This window comes from Danio rerio, chromosome 23 (genome assembly GCF_052040795.2).
Source record: "Danio rerio strain M-AB ecotype USA chromosome 23, GRCz13ab, whole genome shotgun sequence".
Lineage (NCBI taxonomy): Eukaryota > Metazoa > Chordata > Actinopteri > Cypriniformes > Danionidae > Danio > Danio rerio.
This window is the reverse complement of record NC_141043.1, coordinates 36,883,029-36,895,772: the sequence shown is the minus strand read 5'-3', so window position 1 is coordinate 36,895,772 and position 12,744 is coordinate 36,883,029. Positions and strand designations below refer to the sequence as shown.

The 12,744-nt window shown below is 34.4% G+C and overlaps 1 protein-coding gene across 10 annotated transcripts in view; it reads right to left on the bottom strand.

The window, feature by feature from the left end:
• The window catches only part of LOC101886435 (inactive dipeptidyl peptidase 10), a 126,826-nt gene that overhangs the window by 82,440 nt on the left and 31,642 nt on the right, over positions 1-12,744 (bottom strand). The window lies entirely within an intron of this gene.

Sequence of the window (12,744 nt, the reverse complement as noted above, 5' to 3'; positions counted from 1 at the left end):
TGTTTCTTAAATATCTGCAAACATATTATTTGTATGCTTTAGAGTCAAAAACTTACATACAGCACTTTTAAATTGATCAAATGAGAGTGGTTATACTGTATGCATTGTAAAAAAAAAAAAACTTACTTCAAATGAACACATTCTATTCATCAAAGTACCACAGTTTACACACAATATAGAAGTGATCTAATGCAATTTCATGCATTAGGGGTTATTTATAATGTTAAAGATTTAAACTGTCATGCCCAAACATGGTTTGAGTTTCAAAAGATTTTTGGGGTGTAACACTTTTTACATGTCTTTTCTCAAAATGTATTATTCTGTGTCGTAACTTGTTTCACAAAGTTTTATTCAAGCTTGGCTCATGGTTACATTAACAAGGGTGACAATCTTTTGGCCATAGGATTTGGCAGAAAATGAGTCCAGTAAAGTGTGCTTTTGCATTTTAGGGGGAAAAAGATCTTCATTAGCCACAGTTAATTTAACACTATTAAGCTGCGTTCACACTCGAATTTGAGCTTGCAAAATTCTGTAGTACAGCGCTGCGAAAAGGGATGGGATTAAACAAGATGATTAGACATTTATAAAAGCGAGAAATTGGTCCATATTTTCATTATCTGTCCAGAGAGGTCATGTTTTAATCTTCGATTGGTCTCACGCCGTCAAGTGATGTGATTTCGCAGGTCAGACTTTACCAAGCTTGAACTTTGCAACGCAGCGAACTGCGAAACTTGTCACACGAGCTTGCGTTTCCGATCTGAAGCATTCGCATACGTATGAATAGAAGTCTATAAGAGAGAAAAGTCCAGTATGACCGCAGCTTAACTTGTAGGTTTTAAATACTTCATCTGACCCTCCTCTGTGAGTTATTTACAATATTTCACTTTTTTCACTGTTATCCATGGTGTTATCCATTATTTCCATGGTGAACCGTTTGGTTCATGACATGTTGTAGCCACATGGACTGCAGAAGAGATTGGAGCTGCTGGATTTACAACATGCCAGTTTATCAGCTTCTCCTAATCAGCAGCATTTTAAAATTATTTCTGAAAGATCATCTGACACCGAAGCCTAAAGTTAAGTTTAATCAAATATTCAGCTTTGACATAAAAGAAAGCAAAACATTTTTCAAAAATGCAACTTTAAAAAGTAATTTTTACAGAGCAGCTGTAAGGGTTTGTTACCTGTTCCACAAATTACACACTTCAACTTTAGATTCATGTATTTAAATATTGTTGAGGCAACTTAAACCCTTAAATTCCTTGAATTCCTATAAACTTTTAAAAAAACATCCAACTTCTCTTTAATAAACCAAAGCCTCATTGGTAATAATATCCCAAACCCAAAACCACAAAATATCAACTCCTATATATCTTATAATAATAATAATAATAGTTTAATAAACACACATACAATACATTGATTTTTTTTTTATGCACGTTACTTTTCTTAAAGTATTGAACTGATAATTGGTATTGATAAGAGTAGTATTACTGTTAAACCCTAGCGATACCCATACCTAACAACTTCCTTTCTTCAGAACATATGCCATGTGCAAAATTATCACACAAATAAAACATGAAATAAAAATTCTGTCTCAATTTTTATGCCACCTCACAACACAAAGTCAAAGGAGAGACGATGCAAATTTCTTTTATTAGACACAGCGAAGTGTCTTGGGAAATATTAGCCCAAAAATCATCCATTATCAACTTCTGTCAACCTCTCCTTTTCTTTAGAGCAACACATCAACTTTGCTTGCATATTCCTTGCTATTCTACAACACAAACTTTTATTTTTAGAGCAATGTCTCATGGGCAAAATTAACCATCCCCCGACGCCCCCAAAAACTAAAAAACACAAATTTTGTCTTACATTCCTTCCCATTTCACTACATAGTCAAAGTCTCTAAAACAGAGCAAAGTGTTAGGGTAATATTAGCATAAAAAATCTATACCAAATTCTGCCCCACATATATTGCTATTTTATAACAAAGTTAAAAAGCAACCAACACAAACAACATCTTTTCCTTAGAGTTAAGCATGATGAGCAACACTAGCCCAAAAACATGCAATACCAATTTTTCCCTCACATTCCTTGATATTTCACTACAAAAAGTCAAACAAAAGCACCACAGGACAACATTAGCCCAAAAAGCATTGCGTTAGCAACTTTGGCCTTGAATCTCTTGCTATTTTAGTGTGAAAACAAAAAGTCAAAAGAGAACCAACAAAGACATCTCCTTGTCCTTTGAGCAAAGTGAAATCTGGTAATATTAATCCAAACAAATATCCAGCATATTCCTTGCTATTGTACCACAAAAATTGAAAGAGGACAAACTTCTACTTTTCATTAGATCAAAATAATATAGGTAATATTAACCCAAAAACCATTGCGATACTAAATTTGTCCTTACATTTCTTGATATTTCACACAAAAATCCAAGAAAACCAACAAAGACATCTACTTGTCCTCTGAGATATTTGGTAAAATGAATCCAAACAAACATCCAAGTCAAATTTCTCCTGCATATTTCTTGCTATTTTACCAAATCGAGAAAAGACAAACTTCTACTTTACATTAGATCAAAGCAATATGATTAATATTAACCCAAACAAAGACATCCCCTCTTCCTCTGAGTGAAGTGTAATTGGGTATTAATAACCAAAAGAAACATCCAAGACAAACTTCTGCCACACATTCCTTGCTATGTTACCACTAAAGTCAAAAGAAAACAACAACAATCCCTTTTCCTATAGCAAACATCATGGGTAGTATTAGCCCAAAAACCATTGAGATACCAACTTTGTCAATGAATTTCCTGCTACCAAATTTTCCTTTTTCTTAGAGCAAAGCATCATGAGTAATATTAGCCCAAAACTATTGTGATACCAACTGTCAATGATTTCCTTGCTACCAAATTTTCCTTTTCCACAGAGCAATCCATCATGGATAATATTAGCCCAAAAACCATTGTGATACCAACTTTGTTTATTAATTTCTTGCTACAAAATTTTCCTTAGAGCAAAGTATCATCTGTAATATTAGCCCAAAAACCATTGCAATACCACATTTAACCTCGCATTCCTTGCTATTTCACCACAAAAACAAAAAAAGTCAAAAGAGAGCCAACAAAGACATCTCCTCTTCCTTTGAGCAAAGTGATATCTGGTAATATTATTGCACAAAATATCAAAAAATCAAAAACGGACAAATTTCTTCTTGTCATTAGATCAAAACAATATAGATAATATTAACCCAAAAACCATTGCAATACCAAATTTGGCCTCATATTTCTTCATATTTTACATAAAAAGTCAAGAAAAGCAACAAAGACATCTCCTCGTCCTGTGAGAGAAGTTTAATTGGTTATTAATAATCAAAAAGCATCCAAATAAAACTTCTGCCATACATTTCTTGCTATTTAACCACTAAAATCTAAAGAAAACAGCAACAATTCCTTTTCCTATAGCAAACTATCAGGGTAGTATTAGCCCAAAAACCATTGTGATACCAATTTGTCAATGAATTCCTTGCTACCAAATTTTCTTTTTCCTTAGAGCAAAGCATCATGAGTAATATTAGCCCAAAAACCATTGCGATTCCAACTTTGGCCTTGCATTCCTTGCTATTTTACTAGAAAGACTCCAAGAGTACCAGCATTGACCTCTTCTTTAAGCATAATGTCGTGACCCATGTTAGCCAAGGAAAAACACACAAAACCAATTCTGTCTTACTGCTGAGGTCCTGCTTAAAAAAACCCAAAACAGAAGTAGCTGCATTAACTTTTCCTCTCATACACACAGTCTCCCCACCGCCAAGGGAGAATGTATTAGTACTGCCTCATTTGCACTGCCTCAGAGCAGGGATTTCATGTGAGACGTGTGTATCAGCGCAGCAACCCTCCGGGGGAGAACCAAAGGACCTCGCTATGACAGAAATCTGTGTCATTTAGAGCAATCCTTCATGAAACCAGCAAGAAAAGAATTCCTCGAGTGAAAAACGAGAAGCTAATTGAGTCTCGTAATTCTGTCGTGTCTTAATTTCCACCAAATGGCGTCTCATTTCACCTATAACAGCTGTAATGGGGCTTATATACGATAAAGTGTGCGTGGGGTATTGTTTTCCAGCATGCGGGGGGCGAGGTTAGTGCTGGAAGCTTGCAGAGACACGTTCTTGACTGTTTTTGCAAGCCGAATCCGCTGCAACAAAGCTGCATGGATGAGACAAGCTAGGCTTCACTTATGAAACACTGTTTTCAGCTTCCACAATGTGTCGGTGAAAGCCAAGGCTGAAGTAAAAAGCTTTATCGCTGCGTCTGACGGGCAGGTTGGGATGGTTACGAGACCATCAGTCACAATCAGGAGCAATAAACAGCCACTCCAAGGCTAGAAGAAAATCACTACTGGTGGCAGAGGAGAGGGACCTCCGAGTGAGTGTTTGCTCATTGACTGTCCATAAAACTTAGTCTTCATTATCTCTGAGTCTTATGTTTGTGATTTCAAAGGGAGAAAGCTATGCCACCTCTACTCACCTTCCCTCAGGGGTTGAGGTGAATGAGAGATGGGATAGTAGAGAGGGGAATGAAACTCATAACTTAACCAGCTGGCATCCTAGCAGACTCCTTAACCTCAACTGTCTGAGGACAAAATGAGAGCCAACGACCCGCAGTTTCTCACACAAACACCTTCTGACTGTGTGGTAGTAGGGCTGTACAATTTACTGTTTCAGCAATCGATTTTGAAATGTGCGAATCTACAGCATACCTGCCAACATTTGCCCCCGAAAATCTGGGATATTGGGGGTGGTTTAGATGGTTGAAATTACAGGAGTTTTCCGGGAGATATAACAAAACGGTAGAGTGGCGGGAGATGGGTCTGAAATACGGGAGACTCTGGGCAGAGTGTTGGCAGGTATGATCTACAGTAGTCACAGATCACAGGATTATACAAAAGCTACATTTCCATCCACCTATTTTTATGACCCTTTTGGAATATTGCATAAAATGATGCTTAATAGATACATACATTTTGAATATGCACATTAAGTTATACAATTATTAACCCTCTAGTAATTTTTTTTCTTCTTCACATATATTTCCCAAATGATGTTTAAGAGAAGGAAATTTTTACAGTATTACGTATAATATTTTTTCTTCTGTAGAAAGTCTTATTAGCTGTATTTTATCTAGAATAAAAACATTTTTCATTTTTAAAAACATTTAAGGTCAACATTATTAGCCCCTTTAAGCTATATATTTATTTTGATTGCCTAAAGAACAAACCACTGTTAAACAATGACTGGCCTAATTACCCTAACTTGCCTAGTTAACCTAAATAACCTAGTTAAGCCTTTAAGCTGTATAGAAGTGTCTTGAAAAATATCTGGTAAAATATTATGTACTGTCATCACAGCAAAGATAAAATAAATCAGTTATTAGAAATGAGTTATTAAAACTATTATGTTTAGAAATGTGTTGAAAATCATTTTCTTTAAATAGAAATATGCAGGGGGCTAATAATACAGGAGGAATAGCCATTCTGACTTCAACTGTATAAAACTGAGTACAACTATGTAGGTTAAATGTCTTATCCAATTCAGGGCTCAACAATAAAGACTGCCCGATGGCCTGGGACAGTGTGTGAGATGCTCGGGACAGTAGACAGGATTATTATTGGCCTGATCGGGCCACTGCTGTCTTGTCTCTAAAGTTTAATTTTCCTGTGACTATTTGTCAATTGCATGCAAATACAGTCTTAGAATTGAGAAACAGTTTGTGTTTTCAAGCCTTCAAATGCTACCTTCTCGGTTCTTCTTATCTGATTGAATGTTGTGAGCATGTTTTTTTTTTTTGTATCAACCAGTACAGCGAAGAGACAGCAACATGGTGGTAACATCAAATGATTATGCTAAAGGAAAACATTTGTTTCTAACATCTTGGAAGCAGACATTTACGAGGGTACACCACGGCTAAATTAAGTGATGTTTTGTACAGTTTGCCGTCAGTTTTGCAGGTCTTTAGTTATCTTTTGTTTTAAAACACTTTGAATTTTGCTTATCGTATATTAATTAACATTTTTTAAAATATTTTAATTCTGGATTTACAAATATTTTGACACGTTTCTTTTTTATTTGTTGCTAAGAAATAGCTATTAACATTTTTTTTGGTGGGGCCAGTGAAAATATTGGCTGGCAAGTAAAAATCTGAACAACTGGTCCGATTGGGCCGGTAGAAAATTCCTTAGTGTTGAACCCTGCAATTTGAATTAAAATATGCATAAACTATCACAACTGCTAAATAAAATCAGGTATGAACATGAAATATGGGCAAAAAAAATCATGGGGTTTTGATTCTGCAGATCATGTGATAAAAAAACAGGTAATGAGACAACATTACTGAACAAACATTGTAAAATAGTAGAAATATTGTTTTGGTCATTCTAAAATCTCTCAGATAAAGTCTGTCATCAAAACAGTTTAAAACCTCACTCTATAAAAACTACTGGGCTTTCATTGTATTTCATCTTCATCTTCTATTATCAACACAATCTCACGGCAATTCGTACCTTTTTGATTTAGTGGCTAATTCGTAGGAATTCGTACCATCTAGTTCGTACAATTTAGTACGATTTGCTCATCCCCCAATGACGGTTGGGTTTAAGGATGGGGTTAGGTGCCACGCCTTCTTTTTAAAAATCGTACTATTTCGTATGACTGAACTCTAAACTGGCAAAACGTAAAATACTTACGTTTTCTCGTGAGATCAGGCTGTCTATTATATAAGAAAAAAGGCCCACATTGGCATTTCCTACCCCAGGAAATTATTTTTTCTTGTTGATATTTGTTGCCAGTTGTATCAGGATGTGATGATTTTGTTCTCTTTGACTCAGTGCTTTACTTGCAAATGTTTGATTCAATATTTCAGTTTTTATATTCGATATTCACATCTTTGGACGGAAATGTCATGTTGGGATTATAAGTGACCAAGAAGCTCAGTTCAAAACATTGTGGAGTCACAGCAGTTTAACGTTAATATATTAAAAGATTTTAATTTGCGTTTCTTTAAGCACTGTGACTGCAAGATTTACAGTTAAAACCATTTAGGCTCAACAAAGATTAAATGTACTTAATTAATTATAAAGCAAAGACTGTGCGTGTTTTTTTTTTAACCTGTTTTCATTTATTTAATTTCTATACCTGAATACTATTCCACTAACCAGAAAATCATCATGCTCTGTTTGTTTCTTTTGTATCTTTGCTCTATTGTAGAGATGCCCAAACCTTTATTACTAAGCAGATTTAGTTTAAATGTGCAATGACAGATAGAGGACAAATCAAGGCAAAGGCAGATTCTGCTTGACTAGTGTATTGAGCATTGAACTCCTCTGTGCTATTAATGTGATTGTTTATGTCTTTATTACAATTTGTTATCATTTTAAATGTTTTACTGCATTAGTTAATATGATTTAAAGTCATGTTTTCTAATAAATTACAAAATTACCCATGGCAGCTTTATTGTAATATAGGTTAGGAGTTCCAAAACTTCAGCCTGTGACCCCCAAAATAACAATTCCAGTGACTCGTGCCCCCACTATCCTCCGAGGTGGTTATAAACATACAATAATGCACACACACACACACACCAATAGGAACTATATAGATGAAAGCATATTGACAACAATACAAAAAAGTGCAACAGTCTAACGACTACTGTATATCATTTTTTACAATTATTATTCATTTGATATAATATTAACCTCACTTAAAGTCTGATGGGCACAAATTATGTTTACAGCCCAAGACTAATCTTGGTTTAATTTTGGAGATCATCCTCTATGTTTAGTGGTGGTCTTTATTTTTAATGTACGTGAGTGCCGTAAAGGTGTCAAAGTTTAACCTTTACTGTCGTAAAATCTATCTGCTGCTACTAATCCTATTGCTGTGTTGTTAATTATAACAGCAGGGGTTGCAATCCAGTGAAAAAAATACTAGTTTTATGTTCTGTAGGTTATGGATAAAATTTGGTAATTCTAAATAGTTTAAAAACATATATGAGAATTTTGTAAATCACCAAGCAAGTCTCCTCATTGTCTCACAACCCCAACTTTATGAACCACTGATATAGGTTAGCCCACAGCTCTCAGTGGTATTTGGTTTTAGGCCCTTTATACGAAAAAAGTTTGGGTACCCCTGCTCTATAGCATTCATCTATGCTTGTTATTTGTTTATTATATTATATTATATACAAATATTATATTATATTATATAAAATCAATGTAAAAATGTTTTTTAGCTATTAATGTCATCTGATGATATATTAATCATATCGCAGTATAAATTGCAGAAAAACTAAATATTTATTTCAATATCAAGCCATCCTATCTGGTAGTTCAGTGTACATTATAGTTAAGAGTGATTAAAACTGCAAAGAAAAGTTGACAAGATAATTAATGATGGTTAATTACTGCTCTGCTATTGCACAGATAATCATAAGTTAATGTATGATTCATACATAAATGATTATAAATATAACTAATAAATATTCAGTCTGAGTAACAGATTAAGTAATATTGATAATTAAACGTGTCATATATTAATTGCTTACCATTATATATAGTATTAACTAATTAATGTGGTAATTACACAGAAGGTCAGATCATTTCATCCTCCAAGTAGCTGCTTTAATGAATCATTAGCTAATGATTTGCTAAGATATCATTATGTTATGACTTGTTGGGACATGGTTATTAACCTATTAAGCAGTTTGTCATGATTTTGAGTTCTGGCATCCTCACTATAGATGGAACTCAGTTGCACAATGACTGTAAAATCAAAGGATGAGTTTGGATGCTGTGCAACACATAAATATTAGTGTCTGAACCAGACGTTTCTGTTATCATGCCACACCCAAGCACTGTTAAATCTAATAAAAGTTGTATGTTATATGTTGACAATAATTACCATATTATGTCACTGTGCTAATAATGGTAATCATTCATTTATTAATGATTACAGCATCAGCAACTTTGTTCATCATGAAGGAAATATTAACTCTTTATTGTCTGTGCATTAGGTATAAATGAATGCGGCTTAGTGCACCCATATTGTAAAGTTTTACCTTAATTATAAGTAGTTTTTTTAAATAATATTATATTTAAGATATAAGGTTTATGGATAAAGATATAATATAGAGCTCACGCTCAAAATGTGAAAAAAAAAACTGTCCAAATATAATTTGCAGGAGCAGATGTAACCAATACGCGTGGTAAGCAGCCTCTTAGGGCCCCAGGTAGTGTGGGGCCCTTAATAAAATACCTATATAGCTATAAATTATATATAACAATGTTATCTATTATATTTTGTACAGTGGAGGTGGCTCAAGTTTTATATTTGCAGTCCAATCATATCAAGATTTAGTTATTTAGTTAACAACTTATTTATTCTTTTATTTGGAAAAGATATTGAGTGACATGAGAAAGAGACAGCATGATAAATAAACAACAAACCAAAAAATAAATAGATACAAAGGGTGTATATTAGGACTTTTGGGCCCCATGACTGCAATTGCTTGGGGCCCCCAAATCACTAAATCCACCCCTGGTAATGTGGGATTCTGAGAGCTTGCAATATAAAATCATTAGCTGGGTTTTCATAACCCTCTGTTAATGCACATTTTGAAGTATTGCATGAGAAATTAGAAATAAAAATAATACAAAATAAATAAATAAATAAATTCACTCCCTTGAGGTGGTTTTGAACTTGTAAATAATGTAAATAATGAAAGATGAAAACATGTTTCCAAGTAAAATCACACCTATGTGACCCCATTCTGCTTGCCTTGTTTACTGTTGGTTATGCTACAGTGAGCGACTCTTACAACTAGATGAAACATTTGCCACTTTTTCTACTTTTGAGAACTTTACAAAGCTTCTTTTCGCTTTAGGATGGAAACCTGAAGCTCATAAAATGCAGAACTGGATAGCAATGCCATTTCATAAAGCGCATATAAATATCAGTTGTCACACTATACATACCAATAATAAGACTTACAAGATAATGTTTGAATGCTTAGTTTTATAATAAAAACTGTCATGTTATTTCAATGTTTATCTTGAAATAATTACAAATTATTAAATGTGCTCTATAAATAAAGCAAACAAACAAACAAACAAACCCATAAAGATTTTACATCAAAAAGACACACATCACAACATGATAATGTTTTTTTTATGCTTAAAGGTCCTGTACTTGCTTAAAGTGGTATAAACCATAAATCAAATGATCAATGTGTATAGAATATTGTGTATCTGTATGATTTCTAAATTCAATATATGATTATATTGTACATAATTCCATGCAAATGTCAACCTTGCCATGAAAACTAATTAAGTTTTCACCAAAACAAAGATACCGTTTCTACATTTTTTGTGTAAGCAAGTATTTTAGAGTACTTTAAAAATACTAATAAATGTATCTGGCAGTGTTTCAAACTCTTATATTTGATTTGCTAATATCACACAAGTGGCAATTTTACAGCGGTCACATCCATAACAGAAAAGTGTCACATCCATAACAAATCTTTTTCCTCATAAGTGCAAAAATGTCAAATAAAATAAAATCAATCATTTTGATTCTATAGTGAGCCGATTTATGTGTGTTTGATTAGCATTGTTTCTTTTGGGTTGTAGACTGTAAACTCTCAAACTTTTTTTGTCACATCCATAACGCATGTTTATTTTTCTCATTTAAAATCTAAAAAATATTAACGGATTGATATTTTTCTGATCCCATAACTCTGTGGTTAGTTGTTTTGGAAAATATAAACATATGTGTCAATGTAATGTTAACGTATACTTTCAATGTGAATGTACGTTTTGAGTTTTTACTGCAAATGTCACATCCATAACGCTGGAATTGCTCATATACATACTGTGAACATCCATTCTTTCATTCATTTTCTTGTCGACTTAGTCCCTTTATTAATCCGGGGTCGCCACAGCGGAATGAACTGCCAGCACATTTTTACGCAGCAGATGCCCTTCCAGCCTCAACCCATCTCTGGGAAACATCCACACACTCAATCATATACACTACATATACATATACATATACATAATACATTTAGCCTTCCCAATTCACGTGTACCATGTCTTTGTACTGTGGGGGAAACCGGAGCACCGGTAGAAAAAAGCAAATGCAGGGAGAACATACAAACTCCACACAGAAAGCCAGGCCGAAGTTCGAACCAGCGACTTTCTTGCTGTGTGGCGACAGCACTACCTACTACGCCACTGCGTCACCTTTCTGTGAACATGTCTCCAAGTAAAATCTCATGTAGCAAAAATGACACCTATGTGACTCCATTCTGCTTGCCTTGTTTACTGTTGGTTACTAGGTTACCAATACTACAGTGAGCCACTCAAACAACTTGATGAAAGAGCACCCTATTCACATTTGGGACTTTTAGGGACATCAAAAGACACTCGTCACAACCTGATGGATTTTTTTTTAAATGCTAAAAGGACTTTTACTAACAGAAAGTGCTGTAAACCATGTATCAGATAAATCAAAATGCTTATAGAATATTGTGTGTCTGTGTGGTTTCCAAATTCAACATATACATACTGTGAACCGAGTATCACAATACTGTAGTATGTTGCTTTGAAGATCGTCCATGGGTTTTTTATAGGGAGTAATGCACTGTATAGATGCAGTATGCAGTAAGCACGCTTGGATTGTAGCATGTTTGGAAACAATTATAATTACTGCAAGAGGGACAAACATAGCTTACACCAACTTTAATATTGAAGTGCTGACAATCGTAAATATTTCCAGACATACACAAAGGAAATTAGCAGATCTGTTTCTGTGGCCTAAATTCACAAAGTCTAATTAGAGTCTCGGAGTTCTTGGATGCTGTTCATTGTTGTGAAACAAAAAGATAACTTCAAAAGCTTCAGAGGTTGCCAGCATGGATTCCTGCCAGAGGCTCATTATTAATAGATCTTGCTGGCTGCTTCACACAATTAAAACAGCAGCAGATAGTGTCTGATAAATCTATCTGCACTCATGCAGCAGAAATAAAAGGTTCACACGACTGGCCTCTTTTCAGATTCCAGAGATCTATAGTGCTTGCAGATTATAAAACCAACATCACCATACATCAAGCAGATCCACGATCAGCTCGGTATTCAATTCAAGTTTATCTGTACAACGATTTTCACAATAACAATTGTTTCAAAGCAGTTTTACAAAAGGTGCACAATATTGCATTACAATCAAAATCAGAAAAGTTAAGGTTACTAGTTACCATAAATGTATTAGTTACTAATAACTTTAATTAACTAGTAACTAATCACTTTCACACAGTTAAAGTTATTATATACATAGTGAACCTGCAGTTATATAGTTGTCATGATCACCAGCGATTCAGTCTTGTAGATCGCTGGTAAACACGCACATTTACCCAGACTACAATTCTGTCACTTTATGAACTACATTTCATGCAACTCACACACACCTCCAATGGTTCTCCAATGATTACACACACACACAAACAAACAAACAGACTAATCATACTTGCACACACACATGGCTGAGTGTTGTTATCCTGTAGCACTACAGAGCATTTTCTTGTATTGTCTAGCCTAGCTGTGTTTTGACTTTTGACCCTTTGCCTTGTGTCATAGTTTTGATTCCTTGCCCTCTGTTCTGAGCATTCGCCTGTTTGAGACCACAACTCTG